Source organism: Schistocerca serialis, chromosome 4 (assembly GCF_023864345.2).
Source record: "Schistocerca serialis cubense isolate TAMUIC-IGC-003099 chromosome 4, iqSchSeri2.2, whole genome shotgun sequence".
NCBI lineage: Eukaryota > Metazoa > Arthropoda > Insecta > Orthoptera > Acrididae > Schistocerca > Schistocerca serialis.
In genome coordinates, this window is record NC_064641.1 from 766,147,121 (window position 1) to 766,173,681 (window position 26,561).

A 26,561-nucleotide genomic window follows, 5' to 3' on the forward strand; every position below is an offset into this window, starting at 1 on the left:
TGATCTGAGAAAAAAAATTGTGGAGCATTATGTATTGAACGATTCTCGTAAGAGTTACACAGTCGCAAAAGTCGGCATGACTCCCATATTGCTTATAAACTGTTGAAGAAAGGTCTCAGAAAACAAGAAGACAGTATTGGTAAGTAGTAAGAAGCGTCGCAGATCGTGGATCCCGCATACGAGGTCCTGCGGCTATCGGAAGCGGCGGGCTTTATCGTAACGGGCGCGAGCAGGGACAGGTGTCGTCTGGGAGCGGAGCCTCCTATCTGTGCTGAGATGACGGCGCATTTCTCCACAATAAATACGCTGCATGACGCTGCACTTGGCCCAGACACGGCTGGACTCCAACGCACGACGCAGCTCTTGCAGTCAGGTAAGAATTTTGTTCGTCTTGGTCTATCTAAAATTTTTCATAAAATTTGGTTGACACAACGTCCGCAACTGAGCATCGTGGATTCAGGCAGTAAACCGCTCCAGTTGGAACTAGTTTTTTTGGTTCAATCACGATCGGTTTCGAGCAGTTATAAACCCATCTTCAGCTGAACAAGAACATGATTCGCGTGGCCACCACACCCTAGAAACTAGACTGCGGGTGGTGACGGATGCACGTGAAGCCGAGATACGGTTATCTCGGCCTCATGTGCAGCTGTCACCTGGCGCAGTTTGGTGTCTAGTGAGCGGTGGCCACGCGAATAATGTTCTTGTTCACCTGAAGATGGGTTTATAACTGCCGAAACCGGACGTGATTGAACTTATAAAACTGTTTATCTCAATCTAAAATTTTTCTTTTGTGACCGGAGGGGAGGTCACGGTTCTTACGTAGTTATTGGAATATTTTGGATCAACAACGTACACTGAAGAGCCAAACAAACTGGTACACCTGCCCAATATCGTGTAGGGCCCCCGCGAGCACGCAGAAATGCCGAAACACGACGTGACATGGACTCGACTAATGTTTGAAGTAGTGCTGGAAGGAATTGACACCATGAATCCTGGAGGACCGTCCATAAATCCGTAAGAGTACGAGGGGGTGGAGATCTCTTCTGCAGAGCACGTTGCAAGGCATCGCAGATATGCTCAATACTGTTCATGTCTGGGGAGTTTGGTGGCCAACGGAAGTGTTTAAACTCACAAGAGTGTTCCTCGAGCCACTCTATAGTAATTCTGGACGTGTGGAGTTTATACTGTCCTGCTGGAATTGCCCAAGTCCGTCGGAATGCACAATAGACATGAAAGGAAGCAGGTGATCAGACAGGATGCTTACGTACGTGTCACCTGTTAGAATCGTATCTAGACGTATCATGGGTCTCATATCACTCAAACTGCACACGCCCCAAACCATTACAGGGCCTCCAACAGCTTGAACAGTCCGCTGCTGACATGCAGGGTCCTTGTATACATGAGGTTGTCTCCATACCCGTACACGTCCATCCGCTCGATACAATTTTGAAACGAGACTCGTCAGAGCAAACAACATGTGTCCAGTCATCGTCCAACGTCGGTGTTGACGGGCCCAGCGGAGACGTAAGGCTTTGTGTTGTGTAGTCATCAAGGGTATACGAGTAGGCCTTCGGCTATGAAGTTTAAACTGACTTAAATATTGATAACCTTGTATTGAAGCAGCAGCAACCGATCTAACAACTGCTACAGACTCCTGTCTTATATAGGCGTTGTCGATCGCAGCGCCTTCTGCCGGTTTAGACATCCCTGTATTTGAATACGCATGCCTATAGCAGTTTCTTTGGCGCTTCAGTGTATAATTACCAAGGCACTGAAGCCTTCGGTAGCACGAAAACCGACTCTAGAGAAGGCTCCTGCTCGTCACAGTCTTTATTGACATCACGTTGGTGTTGTCTTGAGCGTTAAATGTAAATGTCGTGTGACTAGGGCCTCCCATCGGGTATACCGTTCGCTAGGTGCAAGTCTTTCGATTTGACGCCACTTCAGGGACTTGCGCGTCGATGGGGACGAAATGATGATGATTAGGACAACACAACACCCAGTCCCTGAGGGGAGAAATTCTCCGACCCAGCCGGGAATCAAACTCGGGCCCTTAGGACTGACATTCTGTCGCGCTGACCACTCAGCTACCTGGGGCGGACGTCTTGAGCATTGAACGTACGGCACATCTTGTGCGTTACTCATTGTGATTCTGCGATTTCGTCAGATTTATTTAGAAAATTATTCAAACGGTTCTATGGTCCTTGTACAATGGTGTGCAAAAATTAAGACGGAAAGCAGCTTTCGTGTGACGTGTCACTGCCAAGTAACACAGCTAGGTGAAACTAGGATCTTATATAAAGAACTGCTACAGTAATAAGCAGGAGGTAATTGAAAGAAATACGCAATGAGACGAATAAAACTGGCACTCTTATTCAAAGACAGTAATGCACTAAAGCCCCCACAATTCAAGATGGTCCCCTGGACAAAGCGCGGGACATGGTTCTTAATTATGTTTGTGATCAGCACGGATGGCAGTTCATACTCTGCAACGTGCCCCATGCTTACAGCAAAGTTGGTAAAGACTTTTTGCGATAGGGCGTTCCATTCCTTCATCAACACGGTTGACAACTATTCGATGGTCGTTGCTGCAAGTCGAGGTGCTGCAGGACGTCTCCCCAACCCAATGTATCTTCATCTACATCCATAGTCAGCAACCCACCTGACGGTGTGTGCCGGAGGGTATTTTGAGTACCTCTATCGGTTCTCCCTTCTATTCCAGTCTCGTATTGTTCGTGGAAAGAAAGATTGTCGGTATTCCTCTGTGTGGGCTCTAATCTCTCTGATTTTATCGTTATGGTCTCTTCGCGAGACATACGTAGGAGGGAGCAATATACTGCTTGACTCCTCGGTGAAGGTATGTTCTCGAAACTTCAATAAAAGCCCGTACCGAGCTATTGAGCGTCTCTCCTGCAGAGTCTTGCACTGGAGTTTATCTATCATCTCCGTAACGCTTTCGCGATTACTAAATGATCCTGTAACGATGCGCGCTGCTCTCCGTTGGATCTTCTCTATCTCTTCTATCAACCCTGTCTCGTACGGATCCCACACTGCTGAGCAATATTCAAGCAGTGGGCGAACAAGTGTACTATAGCCTACTTCCTTTGTTTTCGGATTGCATATCCTTAGGATTCTTCCAATGAATCTCAGTCTGGCATCTGCTTTACCGACGGTCATCTTTATATGATCATGCCATTTCAAATCATTCCTAATGCATCCTCCCAGATAATTTATGGAATTAACTGCTTCCAGTTGCTGACCTGCTATGTTGTAGGTAAATGATAAAGGATCTTTCTTTCTATGTATTCGCAGCACATTACACTTGTCTACATTGAGATTCAATTGCCATTCCCTGCACCATGCGTCAATTCGTTGCAAATCCTCCTGCATTTCAGTACAATTTTTCATTGTTACAACATCTCGATATACTACAGCATCATCCACAAAAATCCTCAGTGAACTTCCGATGTTATCCACAAGGTAATTTATGTATATTGTGAATAGCAACGGTCCTACGACACTCCCCTGCGGCACACCTGAAATCACTCTTACTTCGGAAGACTTCTCTCCATTGAGAATGGCATGCTGCGTTCTGTTATCTAGGAACTCTTCAATCACACAATTGGCCTGATAGTCCATACGCTCTTACTTTGTTCATTAAACGACTGTGTGGGACTGTATCGAACGCCTTGCGGAAGTCAAGAAACACGGCATCTACCTGGGAACCCGTGTCTATGGCCCTCTGAGTCCCGTGGACGAATAGCGCGAGCTGGGTTTCACACGATCGTCTTTTTCGAAACCCATGCTGATTCCTACAGAGTAGATTTCTAGTCTCGAGAAAAGTCATTATACTCGAACATAATACGTGTTCCAAAATCCTACAACTGATCGACGTTAGAGATATAGGTCAAATTGATGATAGGATTTAAGTTGGAAGAACGGGCAGGCCACTCCAGTCGCCAAATATCCCCTCTCTCTAAGACCTTCTCTACCTGCACAGTTCCAGCAGTCGCACTTTGTCATCTATAAAAAAGAAGTCAGTGCCGAATGCACCCCTGAAAGGACGCACATGGGGAAGCCGTACAGTGACACAATAACCTTGGCCAGTGAGTGTGCCCTGTTCAAAGGTTTGGGAATCAGAATGTCCATGCAACATCGTGCATCCGCACACTGCAATACCTGGACCACCAAAAACATTATGTTCGACAACGTTCCTGGCTGCATTACGTGTTTCCACATCTCGCCATATGAGAGTACGTCCAACATTGTCGAGCATGATCGTTTTGGTGGTCCAGGTGTTAGGGCGTGGACAGACATTATGTTCCATGGGCGTACTGACCTCCAAACATATGAACACGGTACATTCACCGTTAACGTTATTGTAACTTTGTACTTCATTCCCATGTACGTCTTTTGAGAGGTGCATTCTACCCTGACTCCATTATAGGGTTCCGTACCGCAGTCTCTAAAAACGGAACCTATCTACATCTACATGGATACTCTGCAAATCTCGCCGGCCGGAGTGACCGAGCGGTTCTAGGCGCTACAGTCTGGAGCCGCGCGACCGCTACGGTCGCAGGTTCGAATCCTGCCTCGGGCATGGACGTGTGTGATGGCCTTAGGTTACTTAGGTTTAAGTAGTTCTAAGTTCTAGGGGACTGATGACCTCAGAAGTTAAGTCCCATAGTGCTTCTAAACATTCTGCGTGGTATCTGTTTGTTCTATATCGTGTCTCCCTACCACTTTCGCGCAACGACGCTCTGAGCGTGTTTTTTTAGGGAATTGACTAGTTTGAAACTGGGACCTGTTGCTGGTAAGGAGACGCCAGACCACACATGACATGTAGAATTCAGAAGAGTTCGGTGAGACTAGCGATGATATAACCAAATACTTAATGATTTCAGCGTCAGCTCCACTGCACTCCCTGTAAAAGAATCTTAATACTTACTAAATTTAGTGGAAGGGGTTCAAGGCTTTCCTATTTTTAGTTAGCTGGTAAAATAACGACGAAAAAGCAGTTAAGTTCACCATTGGAAATTTTATTCTACTCACAAAACATCGTTTATAAATTGCACTATTGATAAAAGGAAATGTTTTAATACAGGATGGTAAAAACCAACTGCGTTCAACAAAAATGTGAACGAATATTCCCTGAATGGGTTTCCAAGTTCTACAATGGATCGAAGGATGACCTATGCCATATCACATCTATAATCTAGGTTTAAATTAAGTTTCACAAGAGAGAAAACTATCAAAATGGTCTACAGTGACCCTCAATTATCTTTAATTACTTATCTAACTTGTCGTAAATTACAGTGGCTGATGTGGCTTCTCAATAACTATATAACAGAAAAATCATCGAGTTTCAGATTTTTACTTCAAGTGGCAAATGTGAACACCATGAGCTTTAATTGACGATCGACACTAGTATTACGCAAAAAGGGGATGTAACAGATGAGACTTCTGCAGTTCTGAGTGAAGCCTTATGCGCTCAAAAATGCGGCATCGCGTGCGTTCATTACCTTGTCGGTGTTCGTCAGGGGGCGGCAGGCAGCACAGGTCCGCTCACCTCCCCGTCTCCGAAGCAACTCTCTCCTAACTTCTCCTTACTACAATTTACCGAAGTTGGTTTAAAAAAAACTATCTGGCTGTGTTTTCATCTGACCAATCAGGGTCTCAATGTTAACCTTAAGCTCTCCCTACAAAAATTCTGTCTATCCAATGACAAACGTTATGCTTTTCGTGGTGGGGCAATGTTTTTAAAGTTTGCAACGTAACAGAGACGCGAAAAAGTCTCACGCTAAAACTTGCAGCTGGTGTGGTCCTTTTAGCGTTATCGTAAGATCTATACTGTTCTTCTGGAGGGCTCTATCTTTTAACATGGGCTGGGGGGTGGTCCTAACGTAACATAGACGCGAAAAAGGCCTCACGCTAAAACTTGCAGCTGGTGTGGCCCTTTTTGTGTTATCGTGAGATCTATACTGTTCTTCTGAAGGGCTCTAGCTTTTAACATGGGCTGGGGGGTGGTCTTGACGTAACAGAGACGCGAAAAAGTCTCACGCTAAAAAACTTGCGGGTGGTGTGGTCCTAGCAGTTAGCTGGCGACGTGGGTGTCCGTCCGTCCCTTATCGTAGGGCCTTCTCGCTTAACACGGTTCTGCTCTCGCCTTCTGTTCTCGTTTCTCCCCTCGGAACTGCGTCTGTTTCACGGTGGGAAGGTATGACATGCATTTAGGCATTCTTGTGTTAGTCTGTTATTCCATTTGCTCACTCGTTACTCGTATTACTTTGGTTAATTTAATGTCACGCTTTATTCGGAGCTATGTGACATACTACTGGATTTGCTTATCATGTCAGGGTTTTCATGGAAGGTGTTGGATTTGCCTGACACCTTACATGCTCAGAGCCATTTTTTTTGCAAATCTCATTTAAGTGCCTGGCAGAGAGTTCATCGAACCACCTTCATAACAGGTGTCTATTACCCCAATGTCGTACAGGGCGCGGGAAAAACGAACACCTATATTAAACGATAATTAATTGAAACCCTCAGCTGCGGACAGGTGGGGACAGAAGACGCTCTATCCATCTATTAGGGACATTACGTATGTAGATTGTGGACAGTTGGAAATGTGGGTCTCGCGGGAAGCGTGCAAGGGATAAGACCCTGCAGTCGCGCTATTCATCTGTGTCCTCGGTGGCTCAGATGGAGCCGGCACGGTAGCTCAGCGTGTTCTGTCAGAGGGTTTAGCTACCCTCTGTAATAAAAAAAACTGAGTGAACGGATCAACGAACAACCTGAATGACGGTCGTTGGACGTCCGTCACGAACAAAGCCAACGAACAATATAGAATAGATTGAGATTTTAAAAAAAATGGATAGAGTGTTCGCCATGTAAGCAGGAGACCCCGGTTTCGAGTCCTGGTCGGGGCACACATCACACAATTTCAGCTGTCCCCATCGAGGTGTATCAACAACACCTGTCGGCAGCTGAGGGTTTCAGTTAATTATCATTTATTCTAGAGAAGCTGCATGGTCATCAGTGGTAGCTGTTCTTTCGAGAACAGTTACTATCTACATATATAGTTGAACACCTATATCTGATTTCCCTTATTTTATTATGATGATCCTTTCTCTCTATGAAGGTCGGCGTCAACAAAATATTTTCACTTTCGGTGGAGAAAGTTCGTGATTGAAATTTCGTGAGAAGATTCTACGGCAACAAAAAACGCCTTTGTTTTAATGATGTTCACGGGAAATCCTATATAATTTCAGTGACACAATCTACCCTATTTCGCGATAATACAAAATGTGCTGCCATTCTTTGAACTTTCTCGATGTACTCCCTCAGTTCTATCTGGTAAGGATCCCTCACCGCGGAGCACTATTCTAAAAGAGGACGGACAAGCGTAGTGTAGGCAGTCTCTTTAGTAGAACTGTTATATTTTCTAAGTGTCCTGCCAATAAAACGCGTCTTTGGTTAGCCTTCCCCACAGCATTTTTATGTTTTCGTTCCAATTTAAGTTGTTTATACTGGTAATTCCAAGGTATTTAGCTGAATTTACGGCATTAAGATATGACTGATTTATCGCGTAACCGAAGTTTAACGGCTTCCCTTTAGCACTCATGTGGATGACCTCACACTTTTCGTTATTTAGGGTCAATTTCCAATATTTTCACCATTCAGATATCTTTGTTAAATCCGTTTGCAATTTGTGTTGATCTTCTGATGACTTTACTAATCGACAAACGACAGCATCACCTGCAAACAACATAAAATGGCTGCTCAGATTGTCTCCTAAATGGCTAATATAGATAAGGAGAAGCAAAGGACCTATAACACTCCCTTGGGGAGCGCCAGAAATCACTCCTGTTCTACTGGATGACTGTCCGCGAATTACTACGGACTGTGACCTCTCTCATAGGAAATCACGAATCCAGTCACATAACTGAGACGAAATTCCATAACCATACAATTTCACTACAAGTGGCTTGTGTGGTACTGTGTCAAAAGCCTTCCGGAAATCCAGAAATACGGAATCAATCTGGAATCCACAACACTTCATGCGACTAATGAGCTAGTTGTTTTTCACAAGAAAGATGTTTTCTAAATCCGTGTTGACTGCGTGTTAACAGACGGTTTTCTTCGAGGTAATTCATAATATTCGAAACAATTTATGTTTCAAAATCCTGCTGCATATCGACAGTAATGATATGGGCCTGTAACATAGTGGATTACTCCTCCTACCTTTCTTGAATATTTGGTGTGACCTGTTCAACTTTCCAGTCTTCGGGTACGGATCTTTCATCGAACGAACGGTTGTATATGATTGTTAAGTATGGAGCTACTGTATCAGCATACTCTAAAAGAAACCTGCCTGGTATACGGTCTGGACCGGAAGACTTGCTTTTGTTGTGATTTAAGTTGATTCACTACTCTGAGGATATCTATTTCTACCTAACTTATGATGGTAGCTGTTTTCGATTAGAATTCTGGAATATTTACTTGGTTTTCTTTGGTGAAGGAATTTCGGAAGGCTGCGTTCAGTACCTCGCCTATAGTATTTCCATTGCTGTCGCGCAGAGAAGGCATAGAGTGTGTCTTGCCGCTAGCATACTTAACATACGACCATAATCTCTTTGGATTTTCTGTCAGGTTTCTTTGTCGTAACTATTAGAAGCATCTCGCATTGAAGTCCGCGCTAAAGTTCGAGCTTCTGTAATAGATCGACAATTTGGAGACTTTGTGTCCGTTTAAATTTAAAATATACAGGGTGATTCAAAAAGAATACCAGAACTTTAAAAATGTGTATTTAATGAAAGAAACATAATATAACCTTCTGTTATACATCATTACAAAGAGTATTTAAAAAGGTTTTTTTTCACTCAAAAACAAGTTCAGAGATGTTCAATATGGCCCCCTCCAGACACTCGAGCAATATCAACCCGATACTCCAACTCGTTCCACACTCTCTGTAGCATATCAGGCGTAACAGTTTGGATAGCTGCTGTTATTTCTCGTTTCAAATCATCAATGGTGGCTGGGAGAGGTGGCCGAAACACCATATCCTTAACATACCCCTATAAGAAAAAATCGCAGGCGGTAAGATCAGGGCTTCTTGGAGGCCAGTGATGAAGTGCTCTGTCACGGGCTGCCTGGCGGCCGATCCATCGCCTCGGGTAGTTGACGTTCAGGTTTCATAACTAACCTTTTTCGTAGGACTCTCCATACAGTTGATTGTGGAATTTGCAGCTCTCTGCTAGCTCTGCGAGTCGATTTTCCTGGGCTGCGAACAAATGCTTGCTGGATGCGTGCTACATTTTCATCACTCGTTCTCGGCCGTCCAGAACTTTTCCCTTTGCACAAACACCCATTCTCTGTAAACTGTTTATACCAACGTTTAACACACCACCTATCAGGAGGTTTAACACCATACTTCGTTCGAAATGCACGCTGAACAACTGTCGTCGATTCACTTCTGCCGTACTCAATAACACAAAAAGCTTACTGTTGAGCGGTCGCCATCTTAGCATCAACTGACGCTGACGCCTAGTCAACAGCGCCTCAAGCGAACAAATGTACAACTAAATGAAACTTTATAGCTCCCTTAATTCGCCGACAGATAGTACTTAGCTCTGCCTTTTGTCGTTCCAGAGTTTTAAATTCCTAAAGTTGTGGTATTCTTTTTGAATCACCCTGTATATGGTTATACTTGCAAACTCACTCATTAAAACCTATAGGGTACTACCAGTTGTCCTAGAATTATGAAAGTTGGAAAAAGAAAGGTTTCAAAGTACAAATAGAGTAAAAAATAAGGAAACTGTTAATTTGTAGTTATATTACACACAACTATTTCTTTTGTTGTTTGTTTTTCGACTTCAGTCTTAAAATTAAAACATCCTCGAAATTTTTGGAACGGCTGGGACCGATAGCTCGCAAGTACCAGTGTCGATAACAGGCAAAAATAGTCGAGATTCTCGACTCCTGGGACTGATGAACTGTCAGTATACGTAATTAAGTTTGTACGGAGCCCTCAGAGGCGGACATGCCGCCGTCTTCACCCCCCCCCCCCATACACCTTCTCTAGTACGCCGATGACGCCGCCTTCCTTGCCCTCGCCCCCACCCTGCAACGCTCCCAGCACTTTCTCCAATCCCATCTTGACCGATTCACGACCTGGTGCAACCAGTGGCTGCTCAAGGTCAATCTTCAGGCAACCATTGTAGGCAAAAGCACCCCTTCCTTCCGTCTCCTTGATTTTTATATCACTATCTACGGCCGTCCTATGAACCTCACCCCCACCCTCAAATACCTTGGCGTCACCCTTGACTGTCGCCTTTCCTGGACCACCCATCTCCGGACAATCCAAGCCAAGGCACACTCCCGACTCCGCCTCCCCAAACACCTCTCTGGCTGCTCAGGGGTTTTGACCCCTCCACTGTCCTCCACACTTATAAACCCCTCATCCGCCGCATCCTCTGTTATGCCCATACCGCGTGGATGTCCGCCCCTTCTACCTACTACAAGTCCCTTCAAATCCTGGAACGCCATGTACTCCACCTCGCCTATCGCATTTGTCTCCCATCCCCCACACGGCTCCTCTACGACTTAATTCCTATCCTACACCTCCTCCTCTTCCTTGAACGGATATGGATCCTTTACACCTCCCGTATACTTGAACCCACTCACCCGCTTGTCTCTCCCGTCCTTTCCCACCCCAATCCGTTGCCGCACCTGTACTCCTGCATCCCACCCGCTCTCCATCTTACCACCCCCCATACCCTTGCCCAAGGTGGCTTCCGCCAACTCCCCCTCGTCCCCTCCATCTACCCCTCCTACCAGATTTGATCCTCTCCTTCCTCCTCATGAGTTTTTGCTCCAGTACTCCTTCTTTACCTTCTCTCCCTCCTAACTTATTCTCTCCGTCTCCTCCCCCCCCCCCCTGGGCTTCCACAGTCAGCCCTACCCTCTCCCCTCTGCCTCACTTCCTCTCTCCCACTGGCGTCCTCCCCACCTCCCTCCTACCCTCCCCTATTCCCTGTGGCAGCCCCCTCTCCCTTTTCTTCGTGCAATAGCGTGTGCAGTTCGTTGAAGATCATCGTCAATGTTTTCTGTGCAGTGTTTCTCCATTCCAGCGCAATTGTGTCTCTTCAGTGTCCTCCACCGTTCGACAGTGTACTCATTCTGCCTTCATGTACAGTTGCACTTGCTTATGCAATTCAGTGTCTTCTGTTCGAACGTCTTCGTAATTATCATTATGTGTTGTCACTTGTTTTTTCATATTCATATTTTCTGTATATCTGCCTACATGTTATCTGTTCTATGGGTTTCTGTGGACGAAGTGCGGCGTAGATAGGCCGCTCCCGGCCTACCTTTTGTACAAGGTTTTAAAATAACAATAAAGAACAGAAGAGTCCTCAGAGTGAGCCCTACTCGCACCTGGCCAACATTTATGGTGACAATGTGCGACTGGATCTAGCTGTGTTGGTGGAGGATGTAGTGTTGGCAGAAGAGCCAACACTGTGTTGCTAGAGGAGGCCGAAATGCATGCGTTTAATTACACGCTGACTGGCGTGAGGTCTGGAACAGTTAAGGGAATTAATAGTAGCAAATAAAGTACGTAGTTGATATAATACTTAACTTTAATCCACAATTGGTGTACATCGCTCTTGACGGTACATGTTATAATGTCAATATCAAATGCTATGGCGCCTTGCTAGGTCGTAGCAAATGACGTAGCTGAAGGCTATGCTAACTATTGTCTCGGCAAATGAGAGCGTAGTTGTCAGTGATCCATCTCTGGCTAAGTCGGCTGTACAACTGAGGCGAGTGCTAGTAAGTCTCTCTAGACCTGCCGTGTGGTGGCGCTCGGTCTGCAATCACTGACAGTGGCGACACGCGGGTCCGACGTATACTAACGGACCGCGGCCGATTTAAAGGCTACCACCTAGCAAGTGTGGTGTCTGGCGGTGACACCACAGAGGATGTTTGGAAGGAGAGAGGTTTCGGTGAATGGACTGGCGTGTTCGTTCCCCCGACTTAAATTCCATCCAGCGCTTGTGGATATGTTGGGGAGACATTATATGAGAATGCAGGCTTTCGTGGCCAATCTCGATCTTCTTGGGATGACAGCCGAGTCAGTACGTCATTCTACGGTAACGTTTCAGCAAGTTTCTTCCACGTGAAGATGGCAAATAACAAACTTGCTGAAACGTTGCCGGAGAACGACGCACCGACTCGGCTGTCACCCCAAGAAGATTTTATAATTGGGAAGACGTATTGCAGCAAGTCTACATGCACCAGCGACCATCGAACAATTGTCAGCCGCTCCCGTAGTGGAATGCAACGCCCTGCCAAACAAATATCTCTCCAAGCTTGTGGCGAGCATGGGAGCAAATTGCAAAACATACACTGCCGTCCGTGGCCATCACACACCCCGTTAAGAACAATGTCGAGCCTTTTGTTGCGGCGACCATTTTGAATTGCAGTGTCTTCAGTGTAATTATTGTCTTTGAATGGAAGTGTCATTTCTGTTTGTCTCACTGCGTGTTTCTTTCAGTCACCTTCTGTACTGCACTGTACTGTAATAGTTGTTTCTAGGTATGCTTCAACTTTCATTTAGCTAAAGTGACATCAGTGAGTGAAGCTCCATCTTTCACCCTTAACAGCAGCTTACGTACACTACTGGTCATTAAAATTGCTACACCACGACGATGACGTGCTACAAAGGCAAAATTTAACCGACAGGAAGAAGATGCTGTGATAAACAAATGATTGGCTTTTCAGAGCATTCAGACAAGGTTGGCACCGGTGGCGACACCTACAACGTGCTGACACGAGGAAAGTTTCCAACCAATTCCTCATACACAAACAGCAGTTGACTGGCGTTGCCTGGTGAAACGTTGTTGTGATGCCTCGTGTAACGAGGAGAAATGCGAACCATCATGTATCCGACTTTGATAAAGGTCGGATTGTAGCCTATCGCGATTGTGGTTTATCGTATCGCGACATTGCTGCCCGCGTTAGTCGAGATCCAATAACTGTTAGCAAATGTGGAATCGCTAGGTTCAGGAGGGTAATACGCAACGCCGTGCTGGATCCCAACGGACCCGTATCACTAGCAGTCGAGATGACAGGCATCTTATCCGCATGGCTGTAACGGATCGTGCAGCCACGTCTCGATCCCTGAGTCAACAGATGGGGACGTTTGCAAGACAACAGCCAACTGCACGAACAGTTCGACGACGTTTGCAGCAGCATGGACTATCAGCTTGGAGACCATGGTTGCGGTTACCCTTGACGCTACATCACAGACAGGAGCGCCTGCGATGGTGTACTCAACAACGAACCTGGGTACAGGAATGGCAAAACGTCATTTTTTTGGATGAATACAGGTTCTGTTTACAGCATCATGATGGTCGCACCGTGATTGGCGACATCGCGGTGAACGCACATTCGAAGCGTGTATTCGTCATCGCAATACTGGCGTATGACCCGGCGTGATAGTATGGAGTGCCATTGGTTACACGTCTCGGTCACCTCTTGTTCGCATTGACGGCACTTTGAATAGTGGACGTTACATTTCAGATGTGTTACGACCCGTGGCTCTACCCTTCAATCGATCCCTGCGAAACCCTACATTTCAGCAGGATAACGCACAACCGCAAGTTGCAGGTCCTGTACGTGCCTTTCTGGATACAGAAAATGTTCGACTGCTGCCCTGGCCAGAACATTCTTGGTTAGACACTGGACTCGCATTCGGGAGGACGACGGTTCAATCCCGCGTCCGGCCGTCCTGATTTAGGTTTTCCGTGATTTCCCTAAATCACTCCAGGCAAATGCCGGGATGGTTCTCCTGAAAGGGCACGGCCGACTTCCTTCCCCATCCTTCCCTAATCCGATGAGACCGATGACCACGCTGTCTGGTCTCCTTCCCCAAGCCAACCAACCAACCAACCAGAACATTCTCCAGATCTCTCACCAATTGAAAACGTCTGGTCAATGGTGGCGGAGCAACTGGCTCGTCACAATACGCCAGTCACTGCTCTTGATGCACTGTGGTATCGTGTTGAAGCGGCATGGGCAGCTGTACACGTACATGCCATCCAAGCTCTGTTTGACTCAATGCCCAGGCGTATCAAGGCAGTTATTACGGCCAGAGGTGGTTGTTCTGGGTTCTGATTTCTCAGGATCTATGCACTCAAATTGCGTGAAAATGTAATCACATGTCAGTTCTAGTATAATACATTTGTCCAATGAATACCCGTTTATCATATGCATTTCTTCTTGGTGTAGGAATTTTAATGATCAGTAATGTATTTAGCATTTCCTGTGTTTCCTTACAAGGATATATTGCTTACATTTCGTGCGTATTTTTGTATTTAAGACGTTTAATCTTGCGTTTTGTAACTATATATTCAGGCAGTCTGTAGCTCAATTGTCATTTCTTCTGAATAGTCAGTTACACAGTTCATTAAATTATCGGTGTCAATTGCTGACATGTCAGGAAGGTAAAATGTTGCATATATACGATGGTCGTCCACAAAGTAAGTTCCGTTTCTATTTCTATCCGCGTCAGTGCTACGATCATAGTTCCGAGCATGCGTGGCAGTTACTCTGTCTCAAGGAGAAGACATGTACGCCATTTTCAGTTCGCTGCTGCCGACGTGAGCTTTGTAGTGCTTCTTTATAATGTCAGCCGTAATTGAAAATGCCGCCGCGTGTGAAATCAGATCTGTGATTCGTTTTATAAATGCAAAGAAAGTTAAACCAAAGGAAATTCATCGGCAAATCTGCGAGGTTTACGTACAAAATGCTATGAGTGATTCAATGGTTAGATGATGGGTCAGACTGTTCAATGAGGGACGTGATCAAGTGCTCGATAAGAACGAAGTGGACACTCTCTGTGGTTACTGATGAACTGGTTCACACAGTTGAAGTGATTAAGCACAACCGTAAGTTTGCACTTAGTGCCCTTGCTACGGAAGTTTCGCAAATCTCATGATCACTAATTCATGAAATTGTTACTGAAAAACTGAATTTTCGATAACTTTGCTCACGTTGGGTACCCAAAATTCTTACTGAACAACACAAAAAAACAACGGATGGGCAGTGCATTTCAGTTTCTGACACGCTACAATGAAGAAGGCGATGGTTCTCTTTCTTGGACAGTCACGGGGGATGAAACTAGGGTATCGTACGACATCCCTGAAACAGAACGGCAATCAATGGCACATTTCATCCCCCAACGAAGGTTAAGCCTAAGCAAATCTTGACACCGCGAAAAGTCATGTGCACCGTTTTTTGGAGCAGAAAAGGCATTTTGCTGATTGATTTCTTTCCACGAGGGCAAACAATCGATGCACATAGTTACTGCGAGACCATTAAGAAATTACGCCGCGCGGCGGCATTTTCAATTACGGCTGACATTATAAAGAAGCACTACAAAGCACACGTCGGCAGCAGCGATCTGAAAATGGCGTACATGTCTTCTCCTTGAATCAAAGTAACTGCCGCGCATACGCGGAACTGCGATCGTAGCGCTGTCGCTGATACAAACGGAACTTACTTTGTGGACGACCCTCGTAGGTACCTGTCAGTTTTTGTAGGTTACTTCTTCACAGTCTTGCTAACATTAGTAGGATGTGAGCATGTTGCATGCGGACGCTGGGGGAGGTGGCCGCAATTCGCGAACAGTTGAATGTAATTTTGCCTACGGTAAGCCGCCTTCAGGCTACTGTCTCGGGATGTAGCGGTGGCCGAGAATCCAGTGCGTCGCATGGGACACCTCAAGTGTCACTTGTTTCGTCCACCGGCTCTGCTGCCGAGGCGTCTTATAGTGTACCCGACTCGGTGGATCCACCCTCACAGCAAGGTGAGGCAGGTGGTAACTAGAACTCGTTCATTCTTGGGAACTAATTCTCTGGTGATCGCTCATTTTTACTCGTTCACCGTTCATTTGTGCTTGGTATATCGTTCTTATGAAAAACTGAAAATTAGTAGCATAGGGACTGAAGATGGAAGGCACCAAGAGGAGGCACTTGCCTCCCCTCTGGAGTATGGAGCTTTTATTCGTAACCGTATTCTCACACACTTGTAATTTTCGGGATTCTGCAAAACCTTTCGTTTAGCCAACTGTAGCGTTATGTGGCTGATCCGCTGTGAAATAATATGGTGGCGCACGAGAAACCGGCCCCGAGTACAGACTGCTCGCCATTTACGCACGATTTGTTGACCGCTACGAGCAGAATATATAAACATGTAATAATTAGCAGTGAAGAAATAACAAATAAGCTAATGCAAACGACAACTTCGAAACAATAGATGACGATTGGTGGGCAACAATGAGCAGTCTAGTACTTGCGGCCGATTTTTCGTGCGCCACCCTGTACCACTGAAATAATATTTTAGAAGTTACCATATTCTCTTTACAAAATGTGACCCCAGACGCTCGATTATGGAGCGCGGGCTTCATTCGGTTGTAAGTTGGTCTACCTTCCATACAATGAACATGCTGCTGTACCTTGGATAAAAAAAAAAGACTGAAAATGGCCACTCGTGGGTGTCATGCCGACTTCCTTCGCATGTGTAATAACGAAAAAAGAAACTTGCCTTTTTATAAGTATTTCTTCTGCTGTTTATCGAAATAGTGAAGTAAGCTGATATGATGTTTTGTTACCTGAAAAGATGTATGTATTACATACCACGTAATTTTTATGTAATGTACGTAATTATAAAACACATTTTAATTACCGGTCATGGACGCTGAATGGATATACGAAAAGAACCAGAAGTTCAGAGTTCAAAAAAGGTCTGAAACAGATCTAGAATGAGCGCGTACAGCAAACGAAACGAACAACTCCATACTGAACTATGAGCAGTCGGCAGTGGAACTGCGACGAGTGGCCACGCGAAGAAGAACGAGTCCGGCCGAGCTAGACCGAGACCGAGACGACGGTAACGGGACCGAGGCTGGAACGAGACCGGCCGACGTGTCGTTGCGGGAACGAGACCAACCGTTTCCCGTTCCCGGGAACTACAAGTAGAAAGCCACGACCGAAGTGAACTATGAAAGACCATTCATTAAAATTTGTTCCTCGCTCTTTCCGTTCTACATCTACATCTACATCTACATTGATACTCCGCAAGCCACCCAACGGTGTGTGGCGGAGGGCACTTTACGTGCCACTGTCATTACCTCCCTTTCCTGTTCCAGTCGCGTATGGTTCGCGGGAAGAACGACTGTCTGAAAGCCTCCGTGCGCGCTCTAATCTCTCTAATTTTACATTCGTGATCTCCTCGGGAAGTATAAGTAGGGGGAAGCAATATATTCGATACCTCATCCAGAAACGCACCCTCTCGAAACCTGGCGAGCAAGCTACACCGCGATGCAGAGCGCCTCTCTTGCAGAGTCTGCCACTTGAGTTTATTAAACATCTCCGTAACGCTATCACGGTTACCAAATAACCCAGTGACGAAACGCGCCGCTCTTCTTTGGATCTTCTCTATCTCCTCCGTCAACCCGACCTGGTACGGATCCCACACTGATGAGCAATACTCAAGTATAGGTCGAACGAGTGTTTTGTAAGCCACCTCCTTTGTTGATGGACTACATTTTCTAAGCACTCTCCCAATGAATTTCAACCTGGTACCCGCCTTACCAACAATTAATTTTATATGATCATTCCACTTCAAATCGTTCCGTACGCATACTCCCAGATATTTTACAGAAGTAACTGCTACCAGTGTTTGGTCCGCTATCATATAATCATACAATAAAGGATCCTTCTTTCTATGTATTCGCAATACATTACATTTGTCTATGTTAAGGGTCAGTTGCCACTCCCTGCACCAAGTGCCTATCCGCTGCAGATCTTCCTGCATTTCGCTACAATTTTCTAATGCAGCAACTTCTCTGTATACTACAGCATCATCCGCGAAAAGCCGCATGGAACTTCCGACACTATCTACTAAGTCATTTATATATATTGTGAAAAGCAATGGTCCCATAACACTCCCCTGTGGCACGCCAGAGGTTACTTTAACGTCTGTAGACGTCTCTCCATTGATAACAACATGCTGTGTTCTGTTTGCTAAAAACTCTTCAATCCAGCCACACAGCTGGTCTGATATTCCGTAGGCTCTTACTTTGTTTATCAGGCGACAGTGCGGAACTGTATCGAACGCCTTCCGGAAGTCAAGAAAAATAGCATCTACCTGGGAGCCTGTATCTAATATTTTCTGGGTCTCATGAACAAATAAGGCGAGTTGGGTCTCACACGATCGCTGTTTCCGGAATCCATGTTGATTCCTACATAGTAGATTCTGGGTTTCCAGAAATGACATGATACGCGAGCAAAAAACATGTTCTAAAATTCTACAAGAGATCGACGTAAGAGATATAGGTCTATAGTTTTGCGCATCTGCTCGACGACCCTTCTTGAAGACTGGGACTATCTGTGCTCTTTTCCAATCATTTGGAACCCTCCGTTCCTCTAGAGACTTGCGGTACACGGCTGTTAGAAGGGGGGCAAGTTCTTTCGCGTACTCTGTGTAGAATCGAATTGGTATCCCGTCAGGTCCAGTGGACTTTCCTCTATTGAGTGATTCCAGTTGCTTTTCTATTCCTTGGACACTTATTTCGATGTCAGCCATTTTTTCGTTTGTGCGAGGATTTAGAGAAGGAACTGCAGTGCGGTCTTCCTCTGTGAAACAGCTTTGGAAAAAGGTGTTTAGTATTTCAGCTTTACGCGTGTCATCCTCTGTTTCAATGCCATCATCATCCCGTAGTGTCTGGATATGCTGTTTCGAGCCACTTACTGATTTAACGTACGACCAGAACTTCCTAGGATTTTCTGTCAAGTCGGTACATAGAATTTTACTTTCGAATTCAATGAACGCTTCACGCATAGCCCTCCTTACGCTAACTTTGACATCGTTTAGCTTCTGTTTGTCTGAGAGGTTTTGGCTGCGTTTAAACTTGGAGTGGAGCTCTCTTTGCTTTCGCAGTAGTTTCCTAACATTGTTGTTGTACCACGGTGGGTTTTTCCCGTCCCTCACAGTTTTACTCGGCACGTACCTGTCTAAAACGCATTTTACGATTGCCTTGAACTTTTTCCATAAACACTCAACATTGTCAGTGTCGGAACAGAAATTTTCGTTTTGATCTGTTAGGTGGTCTGAAATCTGCCTTCTATTACTCTTGCTAAACAGATAAACCTTCCTCCCTTTTTTTATATTCCTATTAACTTCCATATTCAGGGATGCTGCAACGGCCTTATGATCACTGATTCCCTGTTCTGTACATACAGATTCGAAAAGTTCGGGTCTGTTTGTTATCAGTAGGTCCAATATGTTATCTCCACGAGTCGGTTCTCTGTTTAATTGCTCGAGGTAATTTTCGGATAGTGCACTCAGTATAATGTCACTCGATGCTCTGTCCCTACCACCCGTCCTAAACATCTGAGTGTCCCAGTCTATATCTGGTAAATTGAAATCTCCACCTAAGACTATAACATGCTGAGAAAATTTATGTGAAATGTATTCCAAATTTTCTCTCAGTTGTTCTGCCACTAATGCTGCTGAGTCGGGAGGTCGGTAAAAGGAGCCAATTATTAACCTAGTTCGGTTGTTTAGTGTAACCTCCACCCATAATAATTCACAGGAACTATCCACTTCTACTTCACTACAGGATAAACTACTACTAACAGCGATGAACACTCCACCACCGGTTGCATGCAATCTATCCTTTCTAAACACCGTCTGTACCTTTGTAAAAATTTCGGCAGAATTTATCTCTGGCTTAAGCCAGCTTTCTGTACCTATAACGATTTCAGCTTCGGTGCTTTCTATCAGCGCTTGAAGTTCCGGTACTTTACCAACGCAGCTTCGACAGTTGACAATTACAATACCGATTGCTGCTTGGTCCCCGCATGTCCTGACTTTGCCCCGCACCCGTTGAGGCTGTTGCCCTTTCTGTACTTGCCCAAGGCCATCTAACCTAAAAAACCGCCCAGCCCACGCCACACAACCCCTGCTACCCGTGTAGCCGCTTGTTGCGTGTAGTGGACTCCTGACCTATCCAGCGGAACCCGAAACCCCACCACCCTATGGCGCAAGTCGAGGAATCTGCAGCCCACACGGTCGCAGAACCGTCTCAGCCTCTGATTCAGACCCTCCACTCGGCTCTGTACCAAAGGTCCGCAGTCAGTCCTGTCGACGATGCTGCAGATGGTGAGCTCTGCTTTCATCCCGCTAGCGAGACTGGCAGTCTTCACCAAATCAGATAGCCGCCGGAAGCCAGAGAGGATTTCCTCCGATCCATAGCGACACACATCATTGGTGCCGACATGAGCGACCACCTGCAGATGGGTGCACCCTGTACCCTTCATGGCATCCGGAAGGACCCTTTCCACATCTGGAATAACTCCCCCCGGTATGCACACGGAGTGCACATAGGTTTTCTTCCCCTCTCTTGCTGCCATTTCCCTAAGGGGCCCCATTACGCGCCTGACGTTGGAGCTCCCAACTACCAGTAAGCCCACCCTCTGCGACTGCCCGGATCTTGCAGACTGAGGGGCAACCTCTGGAACAGAGCCATGTCAGGCCGAAGATCAGTATCAGCCTGAGACAGAGCCTGAAACCGGTTCGTCAGACAAACCGTTCCTCGCTCGTTCCATTCATCTTGGTGAACCGTTGTTATTTATAATCCGTCTTGATTGCAAAAAATGTTTATTCACATGACCTGTTTCGGTTCATCTAGAACCATCTTCAGATCTGTAACGACAATGATACTAATTTACTAATTCACAAATGCAAACCTTTTTCATCCTATCCAATCAACATCAAATGTACCAGAACGTACCTGCAATTTCGGTTACAGGAGTAACCCGTCCATACACAGCAACCTTCACATGATGCGTCACATAAAATTGGTTGGCAGAATGCAAGTCATTTATAGTAATTATAAAACTTACCGACAGGTGGTGTCTGGTACATCTGTTACATTACATATGCACATACTGTATTAAGCAAATTTTTGGTAATTTACTTATATTTTAAGAAACAGTCCCTTATGATCTCTATGCAGGATGTCTAAATTTTGTTCAATGTTCGTGACTGAGTGCTTTAAGGCAACCATATGCGCCCCAAACGCTGTTTGGTTTTGAGAGTAGGTGTGCTCCCTGGATCTGGTCTCAAAGTTCCTACCAGTCTGCCCTATATATTGTTTACAGCAGTCATAACATTTGATCTTATATACACCTCAATCCTGAAATTTATTTCTACTATTACATATTTTGTGCCGGAGCTTCAGTTTTAGCGTGTTGTTTGGAAGAAATTGAAATATACACCCACAAAAAGAAAGATCCGGATTTAATCCTCAAGGAGCAAAGCGAGTTCAATCATAGCGCCTATTTTAGTATTTATGACGACTTACTGAGATGACAACTGTTGCCTGTGGAGGTCCAGGCCGAGGGATGAGAGATGGGGCATGGTGGGGAAGCTGGAAGATGCGTGCAGCGCCTGGCGTCGTTGACGGGGCCCTCCTGTGGGGCCCTCTTGCCCGCGGCGATGGTCATCACACGACTGAGCGGATCGCGGCACAACACCGAAATGACGGGAACCACGGAAGCAAACCATGGAGGAAAACAAGTCTACACCAGCACCATGGATATAGAAATCGCGCTTTGTTTTCGATCGTACAAAAATGGTAATTTTATTGTGTATTTTAATTTTGACAAGTACAGATTTTTACCTTGACATCTACAGATTTTAATTAAGTATTTTTAGAGATAAAAGTAAATTATCAAAAATCTACTTAATGCAGTATCTGCATATGTAATGCAACAAATGTACCAGACGTCACCTGTCAGTAATAGTTTCATAATTAATATAAATGACGTGCATTCTGCAACCAATTTTTTGTGACGCAGCATGTGTAGGTTGCTGTGTATGAACGGGTTACTCTTGTAACCGAAATTGCAGGTACCTTCTGGGCATTTGATGTTGACTGGATAGGATGAAAAAGGTTTGCATTTGTGAAATAGTAAATTAGTATCGTTATGGTTACAGATCTGAAGATGGTTCTAGATGAACCGAAACCGGTCATGCGAATAAATATTTTTTGCAATCAAGACGGATTATAAATAACATTGGAAAAACCAGTAATTGCGGTTATCCCATTAGACATTATGTCTGTTTTTGTGTTGAGGAACCGTTCCTTTGGACCCGTTAGTTCGCGAACGATCCATCTCTAGTGGTAACGCTTTCGCTCCGTTCGAGGCTGGGCGTGTGGCCTCGCCTAATCGCCATGTGAGTGAACAAATGGTTCAAATGGCTCTGAGTACTATGGGACTTAATATCTGAGGTCATCAGTCCCCTATAACTTAGAACTACTTAAACCTAACTAACCTAAGGACATTACATACATCCATGCCCGAGGCGGGATTCGAACCTGCGACCGTAGCGGTTGCGCGTTTCCAGACTGAAGCGCCTAGAACCGCTCGTCCACACCGGCCGGCTGAGTGAACAAGTGGTCCGTTCCTTCAGCAGGTCCGAGCAGGCACACATGGGCAGAAGCTTGCTAGTTAACGGGAGCTCCAACGTGAGGCACGTTATGGAGCTCCTTTGCAAGACAGCATATAGCATTCAAGGCTGGAAAGAAGGCCAATTTGCACCCGCTGTGTCTGCTGGGGGAGGGGAGGGGGGGGGGAGGAGGCTCGTCCGTGATGTGGAGGCGGCCTTGTCTGCGGCTATCGATCGGGCGGGGTGTAGTTGTCTGCAGCTTGTGGCTCGCGTAGGCACCACGACGTCTGTCGCATGGATTCTGATAGCATTCTCATTCAGGCGGTTAGTGGAGGTGGTGAACGTTGCCGTTGCTGGCCTTTAGCGTGGAGTGCAATAAGAGCTCGCAATTTGCTGCAACGTTCCCAGAGTTGATCGGGGTCCTTTGGCTTGGAGTCGAGTGGAGGGTCTCAGCCAAAGGCTTCGTTTACCCTGTGGCTCAAGGTCCCTAGACCTGCATTACTCGGTGGGGAATTGTAAGACTCCCCTTGATAGGTCGGTGGTGCACTACGCAGCGGAAGCAGCTACTCGGGTAGCAGAGCACTATTGAGTGCGCACATGCGTAGTTTTTAGGCCAGTTGGTAATTTGAGGTACTCTGATGAACACTCGCCAGTCGATACGCAGATGGGAAAATCAGACCTCGTTCAGACACTTCGACGGTCTAAATTTTATCAGTAAACTGTCGAAGTATTCGTAATAAAGTACTCACGCTCAGATTGTTCTTGGGACTGAGAACTGGCTAAAACACGAAGTAGAAGGCTCTGAGATATTTAGCGAGTCATATAATATTTATCGGCAGGACAGTTTAGATGACATTGGAAGGAGAGTGTTCCTTGCATTCACAAAAATATTGTCTATTGAGGTTGAAATTGAGTGTAACAGTGAAGTTATCTGGTCTCGTATAACACGTCTAGGTGAGACCAAGTTAATTGTAGAATGTTTTCATCGGCCACCTGATTCCGTTTGACAGTTCTGGAGTCATTGAATGGAAGGCTACGGTCAGTAGTGCGTAAGTACCCAGATTATGTAATACTAGTCGGAGGCAACTATAACCTGCCGGATAGACTGGGACATTCAAATGGCTCTAAACACTATGGGACTTAACATCTGAGGTCATCAGTCCCCTAGACTTCGAACTACACTACTGGCCATTCAAATTGCTACACCATGAAGATGACGTGCCGCAGACGCGAAATTTAACCGACAGGAAGAAGATGCTGTGATATGCAAATGATTAGCTTTTCAGAGCATTCACACAAGGTTGGCGCCGGTGGCGACACCTACAAAGTGCTGACATGAGGATAGTTTCCAACCGATTTCTCCTACACAAACAGCAGTTGACCGGCGTTGCCTGGTGAAACGTTGTTGTGATACCTCGTGTAAGGAGGAGAAATGCGTACCATCACGCTTCCGACTTTGACAAAGGTCGGATTGTAGCCTATCGCGATTGCGGTGTATCGTATCGCGACATTGCTGCCCGCGTTGGTCGAGATCCAATGACTGTTAGTAGAATATGGAATCGGTGGATTCAGGAGGGTAATACGAAATGCCGTGCTGGATCCCAACGGCCTTGTATCAGTAGCAGTCGAGATGACAGGCATCTTATCCGCATGGCTGTAACGGATCGTGCAGCCACGTCTCGATCCCTGAGTCAACAGATGGGGACGTTTGCAAGACAACAACCATCTGCACGAACAGTTCGACGACGTTTGCAGCAGCATGGACTATCACCTCGGAGACCATGGTTGCGGTTACCCTTGACACTGCATCACAGACAGGAGCGCCTGCGAAGGTGTACTCAACGACGAACCTGGGTGCACGAATGGCAAAACGTCATTATTTCGGATGAATCCAGGGTCGTTCTGTTTACAGCATCGTGATGGTCGCATCCGTGTTTGGCGACATCGCGGTGAACGCAAATTGGAAGCGTGTATTCGTCATCACCACACTTGCGTATCACCCGGTGTGATGGTATGGGGTGCCATTGGTTACACGTCTTGGTCACCTCTTGTTCGCATTGACGGCACTTTGAACAGTGGACGTTACATTTCAGATGTGTTACGAGCCGTGGCTCTACCCTTCATTCGATCCCTGCGAAACCCTACATTTCAGCAGCATAATCCACGACCGCATGTTGCAGGTCCTGTACGGGCCACTCTGGATACAGAAAATGTTCGACTGCTGCCCTGGCCAGCACATTCTCCAGATCTCTCACCAATTGACAACGTCTGGTCAATGGTGGCCGAGCAACTGGCTCGTCACAATACGCCAGTCACTACTCCTGATGAACTGTGGTATCGTGCTGAAGCTGGATAGGCAGCTGTACCTGTACATGCCATCCAAGCTCTGTTTCACTCATTGCCCAGGCGTATTAAGGGCGTTATTACGGCCAGAGGTGGTTGTTCTGGGTACAGATTTCTCAGGACCTATGCATCCAAACTGCGTGAACATGTAATGACATGCCAGTTCTAGTACAATATATTTGTCCAATGAATTCCCGTTTATCATCTGCATTTCTTGTTGGTGTAGCAATTATAATGGCCAGTAGTGTACTTAAACCTTACTAACCTAAGGACATCACACACATCCATTCCCGAGGCATGATTCGAACCGACGGTAGTAGCAGCGCGGTCCAGATGGAAGCGCCTAGAACCGCTCGGCCTGTCGTTTTTCCCTCGCTATATCTGCGAGTCGAATAGGAAAGGAAACGGCTATTAGTGGTACAGGATACCCACCGCCACGCACCGTATGGTAGCTTGCGGAGTATATATGCAGATGTAGATGCAGATGCGAACACCGCTTTGCCTGCCAGTGTATTTACCTCTCCTAAAGACGAAAACTTTCGTTATAAATAGAGTGCCACTATTTACGCTGATTCCTTTTCATCAAACAAATATTCCATAAATGGAGAATTCCACTTCCCATCTGGATGTTATAAAATCACTGCCATTATTTACACCACTGTCGTGCGACTTCGGCTGTTGTCCATTTTCAAGTACACATTCTTAAAACCACGGGCGAGAACAATGTCCTATAGCCGTCAACACTTTAAATAACTACTGCGTAGTGGTGTACGTACATAAACATAAAACTAACCTCACTGCCGAACATTGTCCTGCCCGGGCTGATTCGATACTGACCAGTTTATAGTAAACAGCTGTTCAAAGATATACCGACAAAGAGTTATCATTGCCCGGCACATCCCACCTATCGATAAGTGTCGGGGACAAGGTATCTCACTATTGTATATCTTTTGTCGGTGTGGTTAAACTAATTATCATTACGTATATATACCACCTCGAACACAAAAATACGTTAATGCTTACGTCATGCCATAGAGCAAGTATTTACGTAAAATGAAGTCAAAACTTTAAAACATTATCAAACACCGAAATTTAAAACTTTCACTGGCTTCCCGATGTTGTAATTTGGCATATGGTTCAAGTGGTGCTGAGCACTATGGGCCTTCACTTCTGAGGTCATCAGTCCCCTAGAACTTAGAACTACCTAAACCTAAATAACCTAAGGACATCACACACATCCATGTCCGAGGCAGGATTCGAACCTGCCACCGTAGCGGTCGTGCAGTTCCAGACTGTAGCGGCTATAACCGCTCGGCCACTACGGCCGGCTAATTTGTCATATAATAACATAGATATGAAGGGCTTATTTCAATAGTGGTAAAAGTCGATTTTTGTTCATTTTGAGGTACAGAGTCCTAAAGTTAAATGAGCGTTGAAAAATCTGCAGTTGAGATACCACAAATATTCAAGCATGCGGCTTCTTGCTGGAGATGAACCTTTCTCTCTGTTTGTATGCATCATTAATTTCAGGAGCATTATAGGCAGAAAAGTGGAGGTAATGGACTTGTACCACTATTGAAATAAGCCCTTCATACGACTATAGACTGCTGGCGCGCTTATTTCTAGTAACATTTGTACCGTTCCACGGAAATATCAGGTGTTGATATTTCCATGTGCTATTTGAGTAAGGACTGGTC

General features: G+C 45.7%; 1 protein-coding gene across 1 annotated transcript in view; it reads left to right on the forward strand.

The window, feature by feature from the left end:
* The first annotated feature begins 339 nt into the window (after positions 1–339).
* Positions 340–26,561, forward strand: part of LOC126474929 (juvenile hormone epoxide hydrolase 1-like) — a 108,607-nt gene continuing 82,385 nt past the window's right edge. The window contains exon 1 of the mRNA XM_050102445.1: positions 340–373. The gene's annotated coding sequence lies outside the window, so the exon portion shown is untranslated. The remainder of the gene's footprint in view (positions 374–26,561) is intronic.